The 12,227-nt window shown below is 55.0% G+C and overlaps 1 long non-coding RNA gene across 14 annotated transcripts; it reads left to right on the forward strand.

Moving 5' to 3' along the window:
• Positions 1 to 854: 854 nt before the first annotated feature.
• LOC143653632 (uncharacterized) lies at positions 855 to 11,882 on the forward strand. Of its 14 annotated transcripts, XR_013161422.1 has the most exons (13): positions 855 to 1,631; positions 1,953 to 2,006; positions 3,133 to 3,227; positions 3,556 to 3,884; positions 4,184 to 4,320; positions 4,622 to 4,769; positions 5,263 to 5,315; positions 5,477 to 5,561; positions 5,644 to 5,721; positions 5,824 to 5,941; positions 8,224 to 8,963; positions 10,812 to 11,022; positions 11,134 to 11,882. It is a non-coding gene; the product is annotated as an uncharacterized LOC143653632 (long non-coding RNA). The 14 variants fall into 14 exon arrangements; XR_013161411.1 differs by having other exon boundaries at positions 5,263 to 5,561; XR_013161415.1 differs by having other exon boundaries at positions 5,263 to 5,561; positions 8,662 to 8,963.
• Positions 11,883 to 12,227: the final 345 nt, after the last annotated feature.

The following is a 12,227-nucleotide window of genomic DNA, read 5'->3' on the forward strand; positions in this document are numbered from 1 at the left end:
CCACGCACACTCACAAGACGCTGTTGGGTGCGCCCACTCGCGGGGTTCCCCTCGCAGACCAACCCGTGAGAGCATCCAAGTGCGCGCCCACTTTGGCTCACGTCCATTGCCACTCACACGAAAACTCCTACACAAACAGCACACACATTCGCGCCCACCCACAGCCATACGCAAGCTTGCACACACACATACCAAAAATGCGCCCCCACACACTCATGTATGCTTTCACAAATATGCCTGGGTACACGGCACAGCAAGCACACTCACATCCACTCAATTATACACACACTGCACAAACGCCTTGCCGTACACCACCCCGCATACGCGCGCAAAAAAAAAAAACACCAAACATTCCCTTGTGCTCTAAATTCATATTTTCACGTACAAACACAAACACGCGCTCTCCTCCCCCTTCCATCTCCACATCCCCCCCCCCGTTACCCTCCTCCCATTTGCTGCAACCCTAGTCCCAAGTCATAATCAGTGCCCGCAGCCCTCGATGGACACACACGCGCACGCACACACTCCCCTCCACCGGCAGGCGGGGGAGGTTTGGGCTCGGCGCCCGTTTCGGATTCCAGGTGTGGCGGCGGTTCCGCGCTCCGCGTTTTGCAGGCTGCCTCCGTGTCGGAGGCGAGGCGAGGAAGGGAGCTGGAATAACAAAGGCAAGTTGGGGAGAGCGCGAGGGGGCGCAGCCCCGGCCCAGCCGCGGGGGGAGCCGTACTCCGCCGGGGCATCGGAGGCTGCCGGGTCGCGGTCGCCGGGACCCGGGGACTGGGGGAAGGGGTGCAGGGGGGGGAGGGGCGGGGCCGCTGCGTGACGTCAGAGAACAATGACACCGCCGGGGGGCGGGCACCGGGAGGCAGCCCGGGCGGGGGTCTCCCCCGGGGCCTGAGGCGGGCGGAGGACCTCCAGCCTGGGCCAGGGCCCTGCCTGATTGACGAGCCCCGCATGGGAGCGCAGACGTGCCACGCAGACTCCCGGGTCGCCCGGGCGATAATTGTTTATCGTGGGCAATAAACAGCGTGGACCCCAGTCCAATAGCGGGAGGAGGCCGGGAGCAAACCCCCACCACTTAGAACATCCTTCAGAGGGCTTCTCTGACCTCGGCTTGAACTCCTTCAGGGCCGGCGAGATCACTCCTAACACCACCGAGGGAGAGGAGGCAAAATGAATTTGCCAGCCCTAAATTCATTCTCAAGGCTACGCTATGGTCTGACAGCCAGCAAACTCAGCCTGGAATTCCTGAGGACTCAAAGGACGGCCGCTCTGGTCCACAGGGGGCGTGGGGGAAATGGCGAAAGCCTGATTGATTTCCCAGGGGGAAATTCTGCTTCCCTCTGCCTTTGGGGGGCATGAGGATGTACTCGGTTCTGGGCCTCAGCCTTCTGACCTGTCACCTGGACTCTTCTCTCCTCTTTCTGCTCTGGCACAGGTGGCGGCTGAGCATCTCTGGGGAGGGTGGACGCTGAAAGCGCCTCCAGACCTCTAGGGACACCAGGGAGCCCTGGTCCAGTCGCGTGGGTGGGGGGCAGAACCCTTCCTCCTCAGTCTCTGGGTGGCCCAGGCTCACAGGTGGGAACACATCTCTCGATCACGATCACGCTGGAGCAACCCCTGAAGACTGGAAGGTGGGAATTCTGCAATTTGCAGCACTGTGTGGCCAGAAAGCCCCCCCTCCCCGCCCCTTCAGGTCCAACCCCCCCCCTCCCCCCAGGACAGAATTTCTGTGAGTTTAAGAATTTGGGCACAAGAATCCAGTCCCAGCAAGGAAGGAGACCAATTCCCTTTACCTTGATGGCCACTGCATCAGGAACCCTGAACTTCTCAGTATTTCTGAGCTGGCAACTTCTAGGACCTGAGGGGTACAAATGACCTCGGAGGAGGGGCTGGGGTCCATCTGTACTCCAAAGCCCCTGTCTAGAAACCTGCCCCCTTCCCCGGCCCCCCAGTATCCTTTGCACCTGGAAACCATGAAGTGGCGACAGAGGGCAGAAAGAAGCCAGGTAAGGAGTCAAGCCCAGGACACAAAGCAGACCCTGCTCTCTCCGTGGCATGAAGTGAGGGGGTGATTTCAGTCCTCCCTGGGCTGGCATGCATGCATGATGGCAGCACGTCCCAGAAACCCAGCCCAGGACCTGTGTCACCCAGACCTTGGGACCCTGGATCTAGCCCTTGGGGCTCTGAGGTCTTTGCTGTCCTCCATTTAGAAAGATGATAATAGGGTAGATGTTTACCATTGGATCCATGTGTGGTCCGGGAAGCTGTGATTTATTTAGTGCCTACTGTATGCTAGGTGTTGTAGCGAGGCCTTATAAATACCAGCTTCTAGAATTCTCACATTGCCTGGGGATAGGTGCTGGTACCCTCCATCCTTCAGAGAAGACCAGCTGAGTGACTTGCCCAAGGTCAAACAGTATTCGAACCCAGGGCCTCATTAACAAAATTCCCCTCAGCCCTGGGCCCCCAGCTGCACACACTCATCTCTCTTTAGCTCTCTGTGTGTGGCCCTGGTTAAGTCACTTTCCTTCTCTTTGCAATCAGCTCAAGCCCCCACCCTCTTGGCCTCAGCCTCTGGGGGCCTGGGGACCTGGGGGCCTTGCGGGGAGGGGCAGAGAGAAAAGTGCCATCACTTCCCCAGCCACCGAGAGGCAGAAGATGGATCCTGCTTGGATCATGCAAGCCCGTAAATTACCCTGCTCCCGAGGCAGCCGCAGCGCCCATTAGGACGGCCAGGGCTGAGGGGGGCCGGCCAGAGCCCACTTCAGAGCACACTCAAGGGCTATTAATCTCCCCACCCTCTGGGAGCCCTCAGCAGAAGAGAGCCCTTTTGCTTAGGTCCGGGCCCAGGGAGGGGAGGCAAGGGGTTCAGGGGGCCAAGAGGAAGGCCGGGAGGGAGGGCCTGGAAAGTTTCCTAGTGGGAGGCCCTCAGTGGGACTGGCAAAGGGGGTGCATTCCCACCTGTGCAGGAACTGCCTTCTGTTTCTACTGTCCACTCCTCACCCTCTACAAGGAGCCCTGTAGCCTCTCAAATTAGAACTGGAGGGATGGGGAGCGGTGCAGCAAGGAGATGGTAAAGTCATGTTTGTTGAGTGCTTGCTGGGTGCCGAGTACTTTGGAAATATTTTCTAGGTTCTATCCTCACCCCAGCCAGCTGGTGTGATTTTCCCCTGAGGCAGGAGGCCCAGAGAAGTCAAGGGACCTGCTCAGGATCTTACTGCTACTGGGTGGGTGGGGTGCAGGGCTTTGACTCCAGGTCTGTGGGTTAAGAATTGGGCTTTGCCTTTACCTAATTGCTAGACCATAGTGCAGCCAAGGTGACCTTCTGGGTACTCTGGGGTGGGTAAAGAGTCCCACCCACCTGCTAAAGAATAACTGGAGCCCTTCAGCGGCCAGTGGGGCAAGGAGGTACATTTAGTCTTTTATTCCTTTGTGAATCCAGAAGACATTTGGGCCCTGCCAAGCTCCAAGGTGTGTACCTCTGTGGGTGGTCATTTGGGTATCCCAAAGTGGGGATGTAACCTCCGGACTGCCTCTTTGTCATCTTCCAACCAGATTGTGCTCCGTTTCTGAGACCACACCTCCCCAGCCTCCAGACTTTGGCTCTTCAAGGTCTTTCTACTAGGCATTCCATCTTCCATTTCCACTGTGGAGCTCTGCTCCCTAGATCAAGACCCAGCTCAAATGCCACACCCCCCCCCTCCAGGAAGCCTTCCTTGACCTGATCAGCAGGTAGTGATCCCTGTGGCAAAGTGGGCCTCTCTTGGGACACTCTCCTCCCACCCAATCTTGTATCAGAACTATTCCAGGCACCTACTAGATGACAGGACTAGGACATCAGAGATGCCCCTAAGGACTTCAAAGGACCCTGGACTTCTAACTGTGTAAGTTCTGGTCTCACCAGCTGCTCTCTTGAAGTAGTTCCCTCCTCCCTCCTGCTGCCACCTTGGCCCACTCATCATCGATTTGTGAGCTAGGTTTGCATAATGAGTAGCACATAATGAGTGTGTCTCCTGGGGCTGAGTCCTGTGGGGTGGTTGAGAAGGAGCCCAGAGTCCACACCTCGTCCTTGTGTCCCCCATCAGGCTGGGTGATGGGCTGAGGTCCTGAGATTATAGGATTTTGTCCTTTGGGCTCCATGGAGAGTACCAGAACAGCACTCCCTGGCCTTTCTTCACCACAGACAGGCCCAAAAGAGGCTGGAGGGGTACCCAGAGAGGAAGCCAGGCCATTGCTGGCAGCCCCTCCCCTTCCGTGGGAGACCCAGGGGAGTAGACTGAGAGCCAACCTCCTGTGTGCCTCTGTTTCCCCATCTGCCAGGTGAGAGCAGGTCGGTTGCACCAGAGACACCAAGAACATTTTCACCTCGGACTGTCCTGTGATTCTCTAGTTCTAAGCCTTCCTTACTGTAGGCTGAGCTACAGTCCTCTTTAGGGTTTGAGGGGGCCCTGTTTGTGGAGCTGGGTGGAGACCGGAACACATCGGCACATGGAGGGAGCCGTGCAGGGCTGTGAGGAGGCATCCATGCTAACACCAGACCTTGCACACACTGCTCGCCCTCTGAGCCTCCCAACATCCCTTTGAGGTAGAGATGGATTCCATTCTAATCCCCATTTTACAGGAGACTAAACTGAGCCTCAAATGGAATGGTGGCTTGTACAGGCTTGCTCGATTGTGGAGTGTCAGAGCTGAAACAAGAACTAGATCTCCTAATTCAGCGCCCTTGCACTTGGCCGTGCCGCCTCCAGAGGAGCCATCCTGGAGCACAGGTGTCTAGCACTGGTGGGACAAGTTGGCAGCCAAACCTCCTGCCTCCTTCCTGGCCCTCCTGTGCTCTGAAGGGAGGGTCCCTCCTCCTAGGAAAGGGGTGGGAGAATGGGAGAAGATCATGGCCTTAGCCTGTGCCATCCTGCACTGGACATTCAGCCTTCCCTCTCAAGGCTTACAGCCCCTGGCACTGACCTGGATGCACAGCCATGCTGTGTTGCTTCCTGAATTGCATCTTAACTACCATGTCTTTGCTTCGCTGTTCCTGCCTCCTGGGCCGCATCTACAGCCACCTTTTCAGAGGCCTCCCGAAGCTCTGCTGGGTGTGCTCTCTACCCCCATATTCTGTGCTACCTGCCCCTAGCCTCACAGCAGTTACTCTTTAAGATCTCACTATGTGCCAAGCACTGAGTACCTTATATCCATTAACTCCTCTAGTCCTCACTGTAGGCTTACGGGCTGAAAATTTGTATTATTAACATCCCCATTTTACAGATGAAGACACTGAGGCAAAGGGAGCTCCATTTGGCCAGTGTGACACTTCAGTGGTGAGAGAAGTTACGTGGTATGTCCCATCTGCCCCAAGACTATAGGCTGCAGGATGGTTCTCCACTCTGTCCCAGCACCCGGCGCCGAGCTGAGTGACCCATATTAGGGGATGGAGGAGCTCTTAAGGATGAACCAGACCCAAGCCCCTGGGTGCTCACAGGCTATCAGGAAAGACTATCCACACCAAATGCCTCTCTTAAGAGTTTGGAGGAAGGAGAGGAGTTGGCATGAGTTGGGCCCGGAAGGTAAGCTCCGGTGGGGACTATAGGGAAACTCAGACCAGAGTGGGGCATGGATGTTCACAAAGTGCCTTCTTGAACTTTGCAGCCAGCTGCAGTCTCCTGTGACTGTGGTCTTTTTCAAGGACACGCGGTGCCAGATAATGCCATGATGCTGAGCTATTCAGTGAGGAGCTCCAGTCCTTCTTCCCCAACCTCCCCCACCCCACTAAAATTTAAAAAAAAGATAGGAAGAAGAAAGAAATCCAGGCATTGTTTCTGATTGCAGCTGGTGCCAACCAGAATCCCCACTGAAGAGAATGGAGCTGAGAGCCCGGCCACCCAGGGGTCTGCCTGCTGACACAGGGCCTTTCTATTTTTCTCTCCGCTTGGGGCCCAGGCTGACGGTGAGGGCATTCCTTGGACACCCACCCCACCTGCGTCCCTGGCCTGAGTGCTGTGCCTCCTGCCGCCCTAGCCCTCTTTGCAAAAATCACATGTCACCTGGGAGGGCTGTAGGCACCCTGCTTTCTTTTCTTTATCTACCCACGGCCTGGTGGGCTGTAGCTCCCTCCCTACTAGCCTGCCCCCGACCCCACCAGGAGGGATCTTCCGATGCCTGTCTGGGAGAGGTGCAGAAATCCTCCCTCCGTGGAATCATTTGGAACATTGGTTGGGTTTCAAGACACATCAGGATTTCCCACCCTCAGCCCCACCCACCTTGTTGGGTGCCAATCCTCAGCGCACATTAAGACCGTTTGCAGTAGTGAAGGCTTTGGGGGGAAGGGCGATAAACAGCTCTGCAGAGACACAAAAATGCTTTTTCAATTAGAGTCGCTGGTTTGCCTGATCCCTCTGCTCCAGACGCTTGGGCTTAGGAGGAAAAGTCTTCCCCGAACTCTCCCTTGCTATCTTTATTTCATCCTTCACTTCCCTCCCCACATAGGACCATGAATTGTTTTGTTCCTGGCGCCTCCCCTTGAGCTGATCTGGTCCGGGTTACCCCAAACATCTACCCTGAGAGAGCAGTCAACGGGCCATTGTCCAGGGTCTACCTGAAACCCCACACGTGGCCGGGCCACCAATGCCAGCTTTCCCACCATACCACCCCCTTCCTCCTGTAGAATTTGTAAAATATACTTTTATATCTCACGCGAGGGCCACAGCAGCCTCGAGGCAGACCGAGATGGCACAACCTACTTTGCAGATGAGTAAACTGAAGGTTCAGGAGACCTAGTAGTTTGGCCAAGTTCACTCAAGAAGGGGCAGGGTCGGGATTTGAACGGTGATCTCCTTTTTTTTTTTAAAAAAAATATTTTTAGCAAGATCTTCATGCACATAAAATCCATCCACAGTATACAATCAATGGCTCACAATATCATGAACCGTGAAGTCTTGATTCCGTGTCACCAAGCAGAAGTGGGGGTTTGGGAGGTAATGGTTCCAGACAATGACATTCCCAGCTCCCCATTGCCCCAGATACATGGACTCAGTCAACCAATGTTTATTGAATACCTGCTCTGTGTCAGGCATGGAACCAGGCATGTGGCCCAAGCTGTCACAGAACTCCTATGCTGGTGGGGAGATCCCACGAACAGCACTCCCGCTAAGACCATTTCTCATAGGCCCTAGACGGAGCCCTGGGCTGGGAGGCTGGAGACGTGAGGTCGAGTTCCAGCATGGCCCTAACTTGCTGTGTGGCCTTGGCTGAGGGGCTTCTCCTTTTTGGGCCCAGATTTTCCACCTGTGAAATCTGCAAACGTGGCTTCTCATACATTCTCTCATGTCCCTGCCCGACTCCCAGTCTCTGGGTCAAGCGGTTAATGATTTCCTGGCATAAATAATTACCCTGACATAGGTTTTTTTGTTAAAGCAGACTTTGTGAGCCCAGAGCCAGAAAGGGCCTCTGAGATCATCTAATCTGAGCCTCTCACAAAGCAAGAATTCCTTAGCCTCCTTCTTTCTGGGAGGCGGCTTTCTCTGCTTGCACCCTTCTGGGCACAGGGAGCTCATTCCCTCAGGTAGCAGACCTCTGCCCAGTGGAGTGCTGATAAATGTTTAACATCTGATTCTCCAAAGTGGGGAAAACCTTACTTGTAGCACTTGCCAATTTCTATGGTGTAAATAATCCCACCAGGCCTGATTTCAGGCTGCCAGTTTAACATCAAACAAGCTGAAAATGTAACAATTGACTCTCGAGAACTGGTGCAAGCCAGCTCCAACACACCACAGCCCCTGCTGCCCATACAGTCCGGTTCAGCTTGGCTTGTTAGAAAGTTCTTCCTGGTGCTGAGCCGAGCATGTTACAGTCAAGAGCTCCACCTGGTCTAGAGGTCCTGGGCCATCATCTGGGATGTCAGGGGATAGGGGATCCTCTGCGCTATGAATTGAAGGACACTCCTGAACCTGTCTCCCTTTGCAGAGAGGGGAGGTCCTGGGCCGACAGGGGTTAGTGTGTAACCAACCTTTCTTTCTTTCTGGCCCCTCCTGCTGGAAAGTCCCCCACCCGCCTACCCAGAGCCTACTCTGCCTTTAAGGCTATGCTCAGGGGTCGCCCACTCTGAGAAGCAGCCCCTATCCTCCACCCCTACCCCTTCCGCAGCTGGCAGTCCCCACCCCCCACCTACGGCTCCCCCAGAGCCTTTATCAGCCCTGCTTGGCACTTATCACTCTCTACCTTGGATTACAGCTATTTGTGTACATGGCTTATCTCCCTGCCAGACAGAGAGGCAGCGCAGGCTTGTTGAAAGAGCGTGGACTTTGGAGCTGCCTGACCTGGCCTGGAATCCCAACCCTGGGACTTAGGGCTGTGAACCGTCAGAGACCTCGGGCTACTTTTGGGAGCCTCAGTTTCCTTATCTGCAAAGTGGGACCACTGATAACCGCTTCCACTAATGGGATTTTGAAACATAAATCTCCTTTCCTGTTCCTGCCTGGATCCTCTTCTCTTAGAAATAGAGATGGTATTTCTATCTCTATTTCTCTTTGTATTTCCTGATATTATCAACAATGGGCAAACATATATTTGATTATTGCGAACAGAGCGTTATGCTCAGGACTTACAAATATTCACTGCCTTGCTCTCCTTCTCTTACATATCTCACTACCATCTTGTGGCATGGAACAGTTATCACCATTAATAGATGAGGACTCTGAGGCCCAGAGTGGTTAAATAACTAGCCCAAGGTCACACAGCAAGTAAATGGGGAGAGTAAAGATTTGAACCCAGAAAAGTCCACTCCAGAGCCAGAGCTCATGAACGCAATGTCATATGGTCATGACGTGGGCTTGGGAGGAACTTGTGGAGAGGTGTGGGTGTGTGCAAGTCCGTGGGCACCCCGGCCTGTGGGCATCATCGCCCTGTCCTTTGCGGAGAAGTACCAGAAATACAGAGAAGTTCCTGGTCAGTCCCCTAGGACCTCCCAACAGGTAAAATGGTTGGGGCTGAAGAGACAAAGGACCCAGAGGCCGCTAATGTAATGCAATCAGAGAAGGCTTCATGGGAGAGAGGGCATTTGTGGTGGGCCTTTGATGGGTGAGGACTGGGCCATGGACAAGGCAGGTGAGTAGCAGGACTGAAGGGGGAGAGGCAGGAGAGGCATACTGAGGTTTCATCAAAGTGTCAACTAGACATTTTCGAGGACTTCCAGGTGGGCGGGATGGAGCTGAGATGGAGATGTGAACACAGGGAGGGGCTTGTGGTTCAGGGGCTTTGAGAGCCAGGGTAGATGGGGGGTGGAGGTGGAGGCTGAGAGCCAGTCAGGCCATTGGCGTGGCCACACCACCATTTTCACTTTTTTTTTTTCATCACATAGTTTTGTATTCACCATCGTGATCATTTTTTGAATATTTGCATCATTCCAAAAAAAAAAAAAAAGAAAGAGAAAAAATAAAAACTCCATACATCCGTACCCCTTACCCATCCTTCTCATTGACCACTAGTCATTTTCACTTTTCTATAACTTACCCTAGGATTCCAAGTCCTGGGCTCCTATTTCCAGTTCTGCTTCTCGGGCACGTCCCTTCATTTCTCTAAGCTTCTCTTCCCCATCTGCAGAATGGGCAAGGCCAGTGGCCCTTGCAAACCAGTCGAAGGCTTGAGGCAGGGGTCTGGAGGGGAATGTGCCCAGTATGCCGGTTGGGGGCAGGTCTGTGAGTGAGACCAGGGAATTGGGGAGCTGCAAGGGGAGAGACCGGGGGAGGAGCCTGTGTGCGAGCCCCGGGCCTGCTGAAGCTGGCTCAGCTCGAGCCTCGTGATCCCACCGGCACCACATGCTCTGCTTCCCTGGCGCTGCCCACGGCCGCCCAGCTCTGCTGGCTCACAAGCAGCCCTCTTTCCAGGCATCTGCAGGCACAGCTTCTGGGCTGGCTCTGGGGCTGATGGCGTGGGTCCTGTTCCTCGCAGCCCTCCTGCCCACCCCTTCACCCCCCACTCTCCCTCAGAGTAGGAAGAACGTTCTAGCAAATACACACACACACACACACACACACACACACACAGACGGCATATGCGCAGACACCTGCCTCCCCCCCAACACACACAGAATGCACGTGGGCTTCGGGCTCATTCTTTGTCCCTAGCCCCGACATACCCCACACTCAGAGCTGCAGATCACACATTGACGTGCCCCTGCCCCTCATTACATCCACACACCTCCCTAGACACGCACACACACTCATGTGTACACACATGCATGTGTACACACACACACTCGTCCTTGCTCCTGGGTCTTCGTGCACTCCCACCGTACCCCTTGCACAGGCCCAGCCTCCCTGGATGGCCCTCCAGCCCACGCCTCTCCATTCTCATCTGTTCGGGAAAGTGTCAGAGCGGATCCACTTTTTTCTGCGGGTCCCGCCCAAATCAGTGCCCTTGCCCCGGCTCCTTCTGCAGGAACTGGGCCTCAGGTGTGCGGTTGGGGCTTGGGGGCAGAAGGTACCCCCTCCCCCTAACCCTGGCAGGCTCCCTGGGCAGCGGAAGGAACAGCAGGAAGAAGGGAGCAAATTAATCCTGGCCTCTCCTCCTCCGGGGCTCAATGTGATGCTAATTCCCTCGTTCTTTGATCTGTACCACTTCCCCACCCCCACCCCCTGCCCAGGCCCCTAACTCCAAGGAGCCGGCCCAGGCCTGGCCTGAGATTAGGGCTGCCCCAGGGAGGTCCCAGGGCATAGCGCCCCAGCGGCAGATTGGGGTTTTCGCCCCTTGGGGAATGGGGATGGCTTGAGGATTATAATTTAGCTACTAGTCCTGGTATTCACAGTGCCCTCCTTTGCCAGAACCTTCTCGCTGCCTCTGTCCCTGATGACCCTCTCCTCTCCATGCGGGGCTCTGGTGATCCGGCCTGGGGCTCTTCCCGTCTGACCCAGTAACAGAGGGAGGCCTGGGCGTGAAGGGACTCCGAAGGCTGCCGGACCAGGGACAGGTGGGGCCAGGTCCGTCTTCCCGACCTCCAGTCCTGCCCTGTTTCCACAGGGGTTCTTTGTTCAGGTGATTTGTTTTTAGCTAACATCTCTGGGGTCTTCACCGCATGCCTGTGCCTGCCTGGGCCCCATTCCATTCAGTCCTCATGGCCATTCTGACATCAGTCTTGTCTTTCAGGTGGGGAGACTGACTCATGTAATGTGCCCGTCAGTGGTGGAGTTTGGATTCGAGCCCAGGACCCAGCTGAGCAGCCCCTTTGGAGTCCCCCCAGGACACTGAGACCTGGAGATGGGGTGTGGGTGGGGGGACATGCCCCAGCCATGCAGGAGGTTGGCTGGACATTTGACCCCTACCCACCTGCTTCCAGCCTTGTTCTGGAAATGGCTGAAGTCCTCCATGGGCCCAGCAGAGCTGGACAACACCCCTAGCCTCTTCCCTGCCCCAGAGCTGGGTGTGGGTCCCTCAGGAAGGCCCCAGGCTCAGGCAGGCACCAGGGACGTCTCAGCCAGCTCAGCCTCGAAACAGCCCTGTAAACTTGGGCATAAACACAATTAAAATTTTATGAGATTATATTTAATGCATATAAAAGACCATTTGTAAGCTATGAAACATATTAAAATGAACCACTCTGCTTAACAATTTGAACCTTCCGTTCACCAGTGACACTCCACCCTTCTGTCCCCTGCTTCCCAGAGGGCACCACTACCTGAATTTTGATTCCTCTTTTTAAAAAATAGTTCTAGCCACTGTGTGGGAATCCCCGAGATAACCATTTTTGAGACATTGAATCATATTCTGCTTCTTGAAAGGAAAATGAGAGCTTTTAAGGAGAACTTGCACCCACCGTGCACCTTTCCCACTTCCGTCCAGTGTGGCACCCCAGTCCTGGCTCCTGGTCCTGCGCATGCTCTGAGGCAGGACATTTCTACTAGGTCCATCCAGCAGGAGTGGGGTGGGCGGCTGGCAGCTTGGCCGTCCTCGAAGGAGGCATGGAGCTGTGCTGTCGCACTAGCTGTCCCTCCTGCAATGCCCTTTCTCACTTTGTCTGCTTGCAAACCCAGCTCCTCTTTCCATGTCCAGCTAAAGCTTTCATTTCTTGGGAGGCCCTTCCTGCAACCCATTCAGAATTGAAGATGCTGCCCGAGGCCCTGTCTTAGTTCTTGGGAGTCAGCCCTGCTAAGTCACCTGTGCTGGTAGCTGGAAAAAGCTGCTTTATCACCAGGTCCCATGTGCAGCTGGCTGTCGACAGGAGCAGATCCCCTGAGTGACCA

The sequence above is a fragment of the Tamandua tetradactyla genome, chromosome 13 (assembly GCF_023851605.1).
Source record: "Tamandua tetradactyla isolate mTamTet1 chromosome 13, mTamTet1.pri, whole genome shotgun sequence".
NCBI lineage: Eukaryota > Metazoa > Chordata > Mammalia > Pilosa > Myrmecophagidae > Tamandua > Tamandua tetradactyla.